At 45.9% G+C, this 14119-nt stretch overlaps 1 protein-coding gene across 2 annotated transcripts in view; it reads left to right on the top strand.

The window, feature by feature from the left end:
• Window positions 1-14119, top strand: part of GNB1 (G protein subunit beta 1) — an 86592-nt gene that overhangs the window by 31523 nt on the left and 40950 nt on the right. Inside the window, exon 2 of one of the 2 annotated variants that reach the window (XM_042994945.1) lies at window positions 9346-9394. The exons of the other annotated variant lie outside the window; for it this stretch is intronic. The gene's annotated coding sequence lies outside the window, so the exon portion shown is untranslated. The remainder of the gene's footprint in view (window positions 1-9345; window positions 9395-14119) is intronic. 2 annotated transcript variants of the gene reach the window in all.

Below are 14119 nucleotides of genomic sequence, written 5' to 3'. Positions count from 1 at the left end.
GGTGAGCCCAGCGTCAGTTGGTTGGGAGAGGTCAGGCCTGTAAAGAGCAGGGCCTTGAGCCCTCAGAACACTGCAGTGTTTGGGGTTCTAAGAACTGCGTGCAGTGAGGGGAAGGAGAAGAAAGCATGGTGTCCCTTAGACCAGTTGGAGGGTGGAGCTCGAGGAGGAGGAGGAAGTGATGAGCAGCCTGTGTTGCTAATATAGGTCAGGTGGGGAGGAGGGCTGGGTTCTGTTGCCGTGGTCCAGGGGGGAGACCGGTGGAGGGTATGTCATCAGAGGCAAAGCATTCCATCTTGGAAAGGAATTTGGGAGACCTCTTCCATAAAACCAGGAGTTCGTGTACTTACTTGCAAGCACCTGGGGAATGGGTGCTTGGTGCTGGCACAGGTGCAGGGTACAGACTGAAACACACAGCTGACGCTCTAGATTAACGAAACACAAGAAGAATTAATTATAAGGACTGGCATGTAGAGGAGCCTGAGAAGGGATGGGAACAGGGGCAGCGGTGAGCGTGCTCCTCCCGTGGGTCTCTCGCTCTCTCGGCTGCTCAGAAAGCTATGTCCCAGTTGTGAAGGGTAGCCAGCCACAGCTTTCAAGTTCCTGTCCCACTGCCAGTCGCGGAGAGCCTGCCCCACTGACAGTCTCAGTTTACGCATTATTGGGGGATCGAGTTTGTTTTGTCTCTTGAGCTGAATACCTTTTCCTGATCTGGTCAGTGATGATTGGGGTCAGTGGTGGGGAGACAGGCTTGTGTAGTGTGAACCCGGTGCCAGGAAACAGTGGATCATCCCAAGATGGGTTGGGAGGAGGATCCATGGGGGTAGCTCCTGGAAAAGGTGGTTTATAAGCTGAACAAACCGCCTCCCCCCCGCCCCAATCCAAAATGGCAGGCGAGGCAAGGCACAGGCCCAGCTCCTAGTCTAGTAGGATCGAGAAATAGAAATGGAGCAGGAGAACGCAAGGGAGATCGGTTAGCTGGGGAGAGAGCGGCAGTCAGGAAGTTTTAATGAAATGTGTCTTTAAGCTCTGAATTTAAGGTTAAGTGGTATTTCCTGGCAGAAGGAGAGAGAGGACAAAGAAAATTCAGAGCTGAGGGGAAAAGTCTCAACAAAGGGACAAGCCTTAATTTTTGTATCTGGTTTTCTTTCTCTTAAAAAAATTTACATAGACTCCTTGTCTTAAAATGAGTAAATATAGCATCAGTAGACTCCCCTGGGCTCGTCTGGTTGCTGGGTATAATGCTAACTGTTCGTACAACTTTGAGCTAGTTACTGACCTTTCTTTGCTGTGGATATCTTTTTTGTAATTTTACAGAATTAAAATTACAAGGAGTGATGATAGTTGATATATCATTGGGTTACAGAGGGGTTCATCTGGTGATACACAAGAGTACTTAGCACCATAACACCTGTCATACAAGTACAAGAACATACAGTTTTAAGGTTGAGTAAAAATTTAAGCTTTATCTTTTTTCCAGCTATACTCTTATTTATTAAAAAAATTTTTTTTTTAACTTTTATTTTTGAGAGGGAGAGAGACAGAGTGTGAGCAGGGGAGGGGCAGAGAGAGAGGGAGACACAGAATCTGAAGCAGGCTCCAGACTCTGAGCTGTCAGCACAGAGACCGACGCAGGGCTCAAACTCATAAACTGTGAGATCATGACCTGAGCCAAAGTGGGATGCTTAACTGACTGAGCCATCCAGGTGCCACTCCAGTTATACTTTCAAAATCTTGTTTCGTGGCTTAGAATATATCTGTTTACGGGGCCTGGCAGAGGAAGAGGTGTGCCGTTCCTCTGTGCAGTCACTGTTTACTTCCGTTCTGTTGATCCATCTCTGGTACTCAGCAAAAAATCATGTAGTACACACAAGGTGGTCTGTTGTCGAGAGGTAAATCAGTGGAGTGGACTTGGAGGTGACCCAGATGTTGGGACTGTTGGATGGGCCTTCAGAATAATTGTGGTGGCAGTTGAATTGCATTAGAAATCAGTAATAGAACCCCATCTGGAAAATCCTCAAATACCTGGAAATTAAGCAAGTCAAAGATGACATCATAAGGGAAATTTGAAAATACTTGAATTTGAATGGAAGTGAAACAAACACATGGACATCTGTGGGGCACAGTGTGAGCAGTGCCACGGGAACCATGAAGGAATGATGTGCTTGTTGTAGAAACAAAGTCTTCGCAGTCTAAGCTTTCTGCTTTCTGATGCCAGAAGGACACATTGAACACAAAGCAAGAAGGAAATAATGATGAGGGTAAGAGGAAAATCCATGAAAGTGAAAACAGCTACAACAGAGAAAATCACCGAGACTGAAAATTATTTTATTTTTTTAAGTAGGCTTCACGCCCAGCACGGAGCCCAGTGTTTGGCTTGAACTCAGGACCCTGAGATCAAGACCTGAGCTGAATCAGATGCTTCACCAACTGAGCCACCCAGGTGCCCTGAAAAATCGGTGTTTTGAAAAGATCAAATTGATAAACCTCTAGCCAGCCTGAGAAAAAGAACACTGAAACACTGTTAAAATGAAGAAAAATTAAATATAAAAAGTAAAAATGAAATATTAATTCATCTATTTTTCAAAGTGGCCTTAGAAACCAAAGAGCATTGATGGTGTCAGGAAGTCATGAACATGTGCTGTGCCTAGTTTCCCGGCTGCTGAAGGAGCTCCTCTCACTGCATCGGTCAGGGAAGAGTCAACAGAGTTAGGAAAACACAGTAATTTCCTCTGATTGATCTGTAGGTAACCTCATCTTTTGTTAGAGAATGTCAAGGGCATTTTAAAAGAAGATTTATATTTGCTTTTCATTGACCTTAGTATTCTCCTACCCCCTAACTTTTAGTTTTGAAGCTACAGGAAGTTGAAAAAATAGGTGAGTGAATATTCTGTACCTTTTACCAAGTAATCTGTAACTTTTGGGGGGTCCACATTTTCTGTCTCTTGGTGCTTTTTGGTGAATTGTTAGAATGTTGTAGATGTCATGATACTTGATTCCTTACAACTCCAGTCTGGTGTCTCAAGGACAAGGCCATTCTTTTGTGTTTCCACAATAGTATCATTACATGCCAAGCTTTAACATGGATTCAGTGACACCTAACCCAGTACACATGTCAGTTTCTTCAGCGTTCACCCAGATGTCTTCATACCCTTCACCTTCCGGATTTAATCAAATTCATGTGTTGCAGTTTGGTACTCGTGGCTCTACCTAGGCTCACAGCATCTTGAGTGGTCTTCCCACCTTTTTTTTTTTTTTTTTTTGCTTGTTACAACATTGACATTTTTGAAGAGTTCAGGCCAATTTCTTGTAATGTCTCACATTCTGGATTTTAATAAATGTTTCCTCGTAATTGGATTCAGGCGTGTTTTTGGCGAAAGTTCTCGGTAGGTGACCAAGACTTCACATTTTATCATATCATGAGATACCTAATGTTAGTTTGTTCCATTCTTGGTAATACTAAGTATCATCCTTTGATTAAGGTGGTATCTATTAGATAATAACGTTTGGTTTTTAAAATTAGGAAATTATCTATGAGTGATACTGTTAGACCTTGTGAATGTCTTCTAACAACACATTTTAGCATCCATTGGTGATCTTTGCACGTGTTACTACTCTCAAGGCCCCAAAATAGTAGTTTCCTAGATCTGTCATTCCTTATACATCATTGCATTCCTTTGTAAAGAAGAGCTCTACCTTTCCTCTTGTTTATTTTTTGAGTGTGTGTGTGTGTGTGTGTGTGTGCGCGCGCGCGCATGTGTGTGCACGCGTGCATGTGTGTGTGTGTTTTCAATGAGATATATTCCATTTTACCCTCAGATCTTCCTAAATTTGGCAAGGGGACTCTTTCACATTATCATTTCACCTTCTTGCTCAGAACATCTCTTTTTGTTTATTTATTTATTTTGAGAGAGAGAGAGAGAGAGAGAGAGAGAGAGAATGAATGGTGGGGGGGGGTAGAGATGGAGAGAGAGAGGATTCCAAGCAGGCTCTGTCAGTGCAGAGCCTCTGTGGGGACAAACCTGTGAACTGTGAGATCATGACCTGAGTCGAAATCAAGATTCGGACACTTAACTGATTGAGCCACCCAGGCATCCCCAGAACATCTTGTACTAGAGAATTATTCAGAAGTGAGAAGTTTACTTTGTTTCTTACAAGCCTTCCCAGTCCCTCATGCAAACTCTTAAGACTGGATGTGTTCTGGAATCCCGCCTTTTTCAGGGTTTAGGAAGAAAAAGTGGTGTATATATCACGGATGCACACTACCTCCAGTAGGGCTTGTAATCAAACACCTTAAAGCCTGTGATAAAACATGACTGCCCACACTTAACAGGGTAAGGACTAATTAATGTCCTTGGATCTGTTCTGCTCTGGTCTGGGGATGTCAGGATTGCAGGTGACAGTACACCCGAATGTTCTTTCTGTCTTAGGGTTATGTTGATATAAAAGAAATCATTCCCGGGAGATGTACCTTTGCTCGATTTGAAATTTTAATGCAGCCAGTAAAGGAATCCTCTAGATATGTCTCAAGAAGATTCAGTTTTTAGCTTTTGAAAAATATGAAAATAACAATACTCGTAAATACTAGTATTTGGTCCTTAAAACCTCGTGATGTATTAGAATATATATGTATAGGAGAGTTTATCATTAAATATTAATATCAATATCAATGTCAAGGCAATATTTAATATTGCTAAGTTAACAACTCTGTAGAGTCAACTGTAGGCTCAGCTGATTTTTTTCCAAGAGGCTTCAAAAGACACATAACCTTTGACATAATAATCCCATCTTTACAGGACACCTGGGTGGCTAAGTAGGTTAAGTGTCCGACTTTGGCTTAGGTCATGATCTCAGGGCCGGCGAGTTTGATCCCCCTCGTCTGGCTCTGCTGACAGCTCAGAGCCTGGAACCTGCTTCAGATTCTTTGTCTCCCCCACTCTTGCATATGATGTCTCTCTCCCTCTCTCTCCCCGCAAAATGAACATTAAAATTTTTTTTAAATAATGATAATTCCATCTTTAGAAATCTGCTCTAGGATTTTAACCTTCTTCAGCCAGGGAATCATAATGACCTTGGCTATTGGGTATTTCAGCTAAGTGAGCTATGATGCCCACAGTTGCTGAGAATCGCTGAGCTACCACCCCTCCCCTTTTTCTTCTGTCAAGTGGCCTTTTCTGCAGTGGCCCATGTCTTTCCCCCTGACCCCCAGAACAGGAGCTCTTTCCTCCCTGATCCCTGGAATCCTGTCCTGGCCATTCACCTGTGGTGCAGGGTGTCCTGTGTGTGCATTTCTAGGACTTTGTGTGGATCACACAGGCCTGAGTGAAACTAGCCCTTAAGTTTACTTGTATTGGTAGAGCCCCCCCCCCCCCTTACATTATAGGCTAATGTCCCCTGGCCTGGGAGACCCATGTGGGGGCAGCTAGGCTAAGCTGTTTTGATGGCTTGTGTTCTCAGCATCCAGCACACTGTCTTATATCCTAGGTATTAAAATGTATTTGTTGAGTGAACGGATAGATGTTTAGGGAATTTGACCCATAAATCATTTAAAGCCAAGGTACTCAGGTAGACTTCAAAGACTCGTGTTTGAGGTGTAGCCAGAGGCAGCCTGAGACAGTGCTGGAAAGGAGGGTGTATAGTGTGCAGCAGTCTGGTCCTTTTGTGAGGGAATGGTCTGGAAGCTTTGCACCTGACTTGCACAGTAGACCTGTCCACAGGAGACAGAGGGTCACAGAGTAGGGCTCCTGCCTTCTAGCAGAGCTGCCTCCACCAAGGGAAGGGGGTCTCAAAGCAGTGTTGTTGGGTGGGTAAGGAGTTGTTCATTCGAATTATTAAAAATGTTTGACGGGGCACCTGGGTGGCTCAGTCGGTTAAGCGTCCGACTCTTGATTTCGGCTCAGGTCACGATCTCACGGTTTGCGGGATGGAGCCTCGCGTTGGGCTCTGCGCTGACAGCTCGGAGTCTGCTGGGGATTCTCTCTCTGCCCCTCCCCTGCTGGTGCTCTGTCTCAAGATAAGTAAATAAACTTTAAAAAGTTTGATTTGTTCATAAGATTGCTGAGACATTTGTATTTACTCTGTTAAATCTATCACTTGAATTTTACATATTTTAAATTTTGATTAGGATTGGCTTTATAAACTGTTAACCTTTTTCTTGAATTTTTGTCTATGTCTTCCTTTATCTTCCTCCAACTTCCGTTATGGATTGCTTTCTAAAAAGATGTGAGAAAACTTCAGCCTGTCCTCATGCCACCCCTTAGTTCCACTTCATAGCAGCAGCCCTCCCTTGTAGCCAGGCTTCGGTGTAACCCGGAAGGCCCTTCTCCGCCTGTCTGAGAACCATCGTTCTCAGGTCTGGGCGGGCACTGCCCCCCGCCCCGCTTGTGGGCCCTGGACACCTGCTGGCTGGAAGGGACCCAGCGTTACCAGCTCCTAGGAGTCTCAGGATGTGCATTGCCTCTCCACTTACTTTTGCCTCCAGGAGGCAGAGTAGCATCGTGAGACTTTGGCTTTGGTCTCATTAAATCCCCAGTTTCCTGATTTTCTATAAGAGTGATGCTCCTGGCTTAGGATCACATGGCTGTGTCTGGAACAGTGGTCTTGTCTTCTGCGCCGAATAGTCAGTAAAAGAGCCCCACCTGGGTCTTATTTTTAGCCAGAAACAAATCCAGACAGCTGTACGTGTGAATCCAGGCTGAGGCGGTTTGATTCTGGTGTCCACACCCTTTCTCCCACCGTGACTGTGCCCATAGGAACTGCAGGCTGGGGAAATACTTATGGGGGCGTGGCTCCCCGTTTTCTTCTTCCAAAGAAAAGGAATAGGGAGTTTGCTTTCATGCCTTGAGCCACGGCAGTCTAGGTGTTTGAATCAGAGCAAACTGTGATACATTTTTCCATTTTAATTTTTTCCTTCTTGTCTCTTGATGTGGAAAGTACCTCAAAGGATTTGTATTTGGAGACGGGGATTAATTGTGACAACCAGTCTGAAGGTGGAGCTCTCACCTGAGCCCATATTCTCCCCAGGGACACCTAGTGGCGTCCCGAGTTAGTTTTGGTTGTCACACTGGGGAAGGAGGTGCTGTTGAATATCCCACAGTGGGCAGTACAGCCCCCTCCCGTGAGAATGACCCAATCTAACCAGTCCTGCCGGAATTTGCCACTGCCTGCTTATAGACTCGGTAGTTCACTGACACGTTCACTGACACAGCGGGTGTGCCCTCCCGAGAGCTCCCCTCTTTGGGTTTGTGAAGGCCAGTTGGCCACCTGTTCACTGATTTTCTTCAGCTTCCTCTTCTACCTCCACACCTACTGGTTTGGTTGTCCTTTTAAGTACCTTTAATGGCACATCCCCCCCCCCCACCCTCTTTTTTGAAATAAAATTTGTGATACGTTAAGGGAACCAGTTTAACGTGAACGATTTAGTGGCATTTAGCACACTTCCTGTGTTGTGCAGCCATCACGTCTATCTAGTTCCAGAACATTTTCATCTTCCCAAAGGGAGCCCTGTATCTTTTGAGCAGTATTCATTCGCACATCCACGTACACAGAGGGCGCCCCTCGCAACCACTGCATTCTGTCTGTGTGGGTCTGTCTCTTTCCTAGAAGCAGAATATTTTCTATTTCACGTAAATGGAAGCATATACTTTGTGATCATTTGTGTGTGGTTTCTCCACACAGCATAATGCTTTTCTGGACCGTCCACACTAGCACGTGTCAGTGCTGCGCTCTTCTTCGTGGCTGGAGAACATTCCATTGTTGGCTGTGCCACATTTTGTTTATCCACTTATTCGTGGACGGACATTTGGGCTGTTAGCACCTTTGACCGTTGTGAATAGTGCTGCCGTGAAGTGTGTGGACATGCATTGAGCACCTGTTTTCGGTTGTTTGGGCTACATGCCTAGGAGCAGCCGAGCTGCATCACATGGCGAACCTGTGTTTAACCTTTTGAGGAAACTCCGTACGGTTTTCTTTCCACACTTAACTTTTATTGACAGGAAAGCTTGTGCTTATTACAATTTATGCAATGTAATTCCCAAATAAAAGTATTTTGTGAAGTGAGTGTTTTAGAATTCACAGTTCAACTGGGGGACATTTCATTTTGTTACTGCCTCTCCTGACCTCCAGACTAGATGTGTGCCCGGGGGTTTGTAGCTGCACAAGGTAGTGAGTCCGTCAACAGGCAGGTAGGTGGTAATCTGTGAATCATCCAGAATTGGTCTTTTCACATAATTTGGAGAGATCACAAAAGCCTATTTAAATGTTTTCAAATTTAGTTTCTGAGAAAGAACAAGCAGAGATTTCAGAAGAAATCTAGAATTAAGTGTACTTCGGTTCTGGCTGCAGTACAGAGAGAGGAAGAGAGTCGGGGATTCTTCCAGATGCCAGAGCTGGGGCTCTGGATGGCCCTGCTGCCGCAGGAGTGGTGCGGAGCTGGCGGGTTGCACACACACCCCTGTGGAGCAGTCACACTTGGAAGCAGTCGTGCCTTCTTTGAGATGCAGATGAGGTCCTTTACATGTCAAATGGCCAAGTCTGGGTGACAGGACTTTAGAAGCTTCTTGAATTGCAGTGATTGTTCTTACCATAATGTTATTTTTCTAGTAACTGGATTCTAAGTAGGTCTTCCCCGTGTATTGTTCAGTTGGATTCAGAGTATTTTCCATGAGGCATTTCTAAGTTGTTTTTTTTTTTTTTTTAAAGAAATTGAGGGACACCTGGGTGGCTCAGTCGGTTAAGCGTCTGACTTAGGCTCAGGTCATGATCTTGGGGTTCGTGATGTCGAGCCCTGCGTTGGGCTCTGTGCTGACTGCTCAGAGCCTGGAGCCTGCTTCAGATTCTGTGTCTCCTTCTCTTTCTGCCCCTCCCCCGCTCATGCTCTGTCTCTCCTTCTCAAAAATAAATAACATTAAAACATTTTTTTAAAAAAGATAATGAGATCGAGGGCACCTGGGTGGCTCCGTCAGTTGAGCGTCTGACTCTTGATTTTGGCTCAGGTCATATCTCAGGCTCTTGGGAATGAGCCCCTCATTGGGTTCCACGCCGAATGTGAAGCCTGCTTGGGATTCTCTCCTCCCTCCTTCTGCCCCTCTCCCCTGCTCCCGCTTCCTTCCCTTCTCTCTCTCTCTCTCTCTCTCAAAAAAAGAAGAAAGAAAAAGAAATTGAGATCAGAGTTCTTTTGCACATTGGAAAGCCAAATACTAAATTAGTGTAGAGTACCAAGTGAAACAGTTCGGGGCAAGAAATGGCGATGGAGAAGGGAGGGATTTATATGCTCCTTCAAATGTATGCAATGTTATTCCTCTCAACCTGAACGCAGTGCATATATAGCCTTTTCTTTGTCTGTTGCAGACAATTTTTCATGCGTTGGAGACCAGACCAGAAGCACTTCTGAATTAAGGTAATGTTGAAGTAATTGATCCTTGTCAGTTTTTAAAGCACGATGTTTAAATTTTTTCAGGGTTTCTTATTTTAATAATTTAATTTTTGTATAGTTTTGCCCACCTCTTTTTAAGCCCATAGTTGGTTTTCAGAACAAACTGTTCCTGAGAAACATGTTGCTTTGAAAGGCTCCATCCAGTGTTCAGAAGGAAGAGTTAAGGCCCCAGAGATGGTCGTTCACATTCTGGACAAGAGCAAGAGCAGAACCTCTCCAGCTTTTTTAACTAGAAAGCAAGAGGGCCCTTTTTCCAAATCAAATGTTAGTTAAAATACCAGCAGATGGTACAGATAGAGGTGAAGCCACACGATTCAGAGAAAAAATCCCCGTAAGTGTGTACGCAGTGAGAGTGTCACAGAGTCAGGGGTCAGTGAATCTGGTTGAGGGTACAGAGTTCCTTGTGAAATTCTTGCAACTCAGGATAAGTTAAGAGAATTTAAATTAAAAAGCAGAGCTAAATTGAATGAATTCGTTGCTTGAACGATTGGTTGTCCCTGTGCAGAGGGTTAACTTGACACCATAGACAAAAACTAAGTCAGAGTGAATCATAGGCTCTAAATATTGGCCCTAAAAAGAGGACATAGAAGGTTGTGAAGACTTTGGGTTTGGCACAGGTTTGTTAATTATGACATCAAAGTTAACAGTCCATAAAAGAGAACATTTATAAGTTAGACTTCGTCAATATTAAAAGCTTCTGCTCCTTCCAAGACACTGTTAAGAGAAGGAAAAGACCAGCCACAGGCTGGCAGAAAGTGTTAGCGTGTGACATGCCTCAGATGACAAGTAAAGAGCTCTCAACATTCAGTATGAAGGACGCAAGTGATTTGAACGGACGCTCCACCAAAGAGCATGTAGAGACAGCAGATAAGCATTTGAAAAGATGGCCAAAATCATTAGTTATCAGGGGATGGAAATTAGATCTGTAAGGAGACACCACTGTCCTACTAGACGGACCAACAGGTGATCCCACCAAGTGCCGAGAAGCGCGTGCGGGAGCAGGGCTTGTGGGCGCTGCCGGTGGGAGAGGAAATGGTGCCAGCACTTTGAAAACAGTTTGGCAGTTTCCTGGTGTTAAGCATATGCCTACCATGTATGCTCCACCCCTCGGTGTGCACCCGAGACCAGTGAAAGCAGGTGTGCACATAAAGACTTGTACGGGCAGCAACACGGGTGAGTCTCGACAGTGCCGAGTGAGTGGAGCCAGACCACGAGAAAGTACATACTCTGTGACTCCATGGGTATACGCTCCTGGAAGTGTAGTTATGCTGCTGATGTGTCGTGACGGAAAGCAGATGAGTGGTCACTTGGGGTGGGGCAGCATCCCAGCGGGGCACAGGGGGACGCCTGCACGTGGTGGAGGTGTTCGTTATCTGAGCTGCGTTGTGCGTGTGTCAGATGTCAAGTTGTGCATATGTGTCATGTGACCTACACTTCAGTGAAGATCAATTATGTTTTAAATACTAAATGAACAATTAGAAAGCGGTGTGAGCAGGTCTGACCTCTACCTGGTGAACCCTTGTGTTTCACGGTTGCCACTGTTGATGTGTTCTTGGTTTCTGCAATGGGGCCTACTCTACTGACTCTGGGTAGGAAGTCTGGTGGGTGAAGGAGGAGGTAATTTTCTGTCTCTTAAATCATTTCAGGCTAAAAAATCTTACTACTACTTTTACAAGTTCAATTTAGTGAGTGTTTACAATAGTTCAGTCAGGTTTTAAGGGCCTTGTGTGGGTTCTCATGGGCTCCTCATAGCAAGTGAGGTGTGGATACCATTACTGTCTCCATTTTTGGACCAAAAAGCAGAGTCAGAGAGAGGTTAGGAGCTTAGTGGAGGCTACCTGGTGATGAGAGGGTCAGAATGGGACCCTGGGTGAGTAAGCCCGAAGCACGTGGCCACCACACTGCCTCCAGCTGGCGGTCCTGCTCAGGTGGGCTGGATGTGCACACGAGGCCAATAAAAACTGTTTCTGCCGGGAAACCCAGGGGTGTCCCTCATAGTTTGCAGGGAGTGTAAATGGCACAGCAGGGAACTTGGGAGTGAGAGCCCCTCACGGGTGCTTGAGGTCATGAAGTTGTTCCCTCCATGGTGCGTGTGATTGATTTCCAGCTCCCACCACCTTCCCTGCTAGACCTTCCTTCTGGATGTGTGCCATTTGTTTCTTAGACCACGTTAATCACGTATGAGTTCTGGCTCTGAGATAAAGGTGGGACTTCCTGTTTGGCCTCAACAGGTTTGCAGGGGCTGGGTTTATTGAATAGTTGTTTTTGTTTTTTTTTAATGTTTATTTATTTATTTATTAAAAAAAAAATTTTTTTTTTAACGTTTATTTATTTTTGAGACAGAGAGAGACAGAGCATGAACAGGGGAGGAGCAGAGAGAGAGGGAAACACAGAATCTGAAACAGGCTCCAGGCTCTGAGCTGTCAGCACAGAGCCCGTCGCGGGGCTCGAACCCACGGACCGTGAGATCATGACCTGAGCCGAAGTCGGACGCTTAACCGACCGAGCCACCCAGGCGCCCCAATGTTTATTTATTTTTGAGAGAGACACAGAGTGCAAGCAGGGGAGGGGCAGAGAGAGAGGGAGACACAGAATCCGAAGCAGGCTTCAGGCTCTGAGCTGTCAGCACAGAGCCTGACGCGAGGCTGGAATGCAGGGACTGTGAGATCATGACCTGAGCCGAAGATACTTAACTGACTGGGCCACCCAGGCGCCCCTATCGAACAATTTTTGATCACATAGTATGTGCTAGGTTCTGTGCTCGACACTGGAAGCAAAAAAGATGACCTAGGCTAACAAGACGAGATGCGGAGGGAGAGCATGATGGCACAGGTGGGTTCCACCAGACATAAGATTCAGGAGAGAGGCTCACTGGCCATTTCCTGTGACTCCAGACGGAGAGGTGCCCTCAGTGAGGGTAACTCATACCTGCTCTCCAGCAGTGGCTCATCCTGGTCTTTCCATGACGTTGCCTGAGCTGCCATCCCCGAAGTACTTTACGGTCCCCACCACAGTCCCCACTGTTCCTCTGATTGCTGTCATCTGCTGGGTGGGTGACTGGTTTGTCAGGGGACGAAAGGGAAGTGATGTGGGGACAGGAGGCAGGGTGGTAGGGACGGATGGGGACCACGCCTCTCTCTGTTTCTGATTGGGAGGACTAGGATTGGCTTTATGCAGGGAAAGCCTGGTTCCTGCTCTTCTAGCAACATGATAAAGTGAATTCCACCCCGCACCCCCCATTGAAGACTCCTTCCTTGTGAACGAAGACATGAGGATGGACTCAGAGCTGTGCCGGCCACTGTGGCAGTCGTACCGTCGGGCACTGTGAGTGAGGCTGGTCCAGATCGGAACGTAAACCACGCATTGGATTGTAGAAGCTTAGCATGGCACGCAAATGTAGAATATCCATTTATAATTTTCTCTATTGATTACGTATTGAGATAACATTTTTGATATATTGGGTTAAATCAATACATTATTAAAATTAATGGTAACCTGTTTCTTTTTACTTTTTCCCTACGTGTACCAGAAAACAGAAACTTCTGAAAGTGGTTCACGTTGCGTCTCTGTTAGACAGCAAGCCAATTGGACCAGAGACGTAGGAGCCTGTGAGCGTGGGGGCTGGAGGGGATGGGGGACCCAGAAACTCTTACTCCTGATGAGTGGCTTCTCCTGACCTAGCTGGAAAGCAATTTTAAGATGCTTCCTCTAGAAATGGAGAAACCAAGATCTCTTGCCCCCGATGCAGCACTTGCAACAGGAAGGAGAAAGGTCTCTGTGCTTCCCGGGTCAGAAGGCGGCCTGACGTGTTAACTTCTGTTGCATCATTGTCTGCTTGCCCTGGCGGAGTGATACGTGGGTGCAGGTGACCGAGAAGTGAAACGTCTTTTTATGGTCCCGTGACCGTACCCAGCCAGTCACAGATTGCTTATAGTGCCTGGCATGGTTAACTCCAGAGGTACCTGAATCCGAATTGTGGTCTTGCCATTTGTGACTCCCTCTATTTCTCTTGTTTCCCGTGTGGACAGTTGGTAGCACCTCTTCCCGAGATTGTGAGGACACAGCATGTGCTCCTAAGTCACAGCTGTGACCTGGGAGTAGATCATCAATCCCTTTTTACTTCTGAAGTGGTTAGGAATCCAAGCGGTAAAATCCTGGAGACCTAGGTCCGCGGAAGGACGTTTGACTGTCACTCTTTTAGACTCTGGTGCCGGAAGACAGGGAGTTTGTCTTTTCACCACAGTGTCCTCTGTCCATGGCAGATGCTGAATAAACAGATGTGAGTGAAGGAATAAGGTGTGTGTAGAGTGAGGCCAGGAGTGCTGCTGACTCAAGAATTCTAGTTTTTTGCTCTCCAGCTGGACATCACACCCGATCAGAGTGAGCAGGCTGCACCTGTTCCCATTGCAGCCGAAACGATCTGCTGTCGAAGAAGCAGAGCCGTCTGATAGAAGTCAAGACACATTCAGAAGAAAGTAGTGTTGCCAGTGTGAGTCGTGTTTCTGGTTTCTGCAACTTTATGGGGAGATGCAAAGCTACAGACTGTCTGAATCTACAATCTGCTGTGAGAAGACAGCTTAGGACGGTTCTGCTCACCAAGCATAAGACACCAGCTCCCTGGGGTATCGGTCAGACTGTCTTTCACCGCTGTCACCTAGAATGTGGTTCTGCATCCTAGTCGTATGTGCT

This window comes from Panthera tigris, chromosome C1, assembly GCF_018350195.1.
Source record: "Panthera tigris isolate Pti1 chromosome C1, P.tigris_Pti1_mat1.1, whole genome shotgun sequence".
In the NCBI taxonomy this organism is placed as follows: Eukaryota; Metazoa; Chordata; class Mammalia; order Carnivora; family Felidae; genus Panthera; species Panthera tigris.
This window is presented reverse-complemented; position numbering and strand designations above follow the sequence as displayed.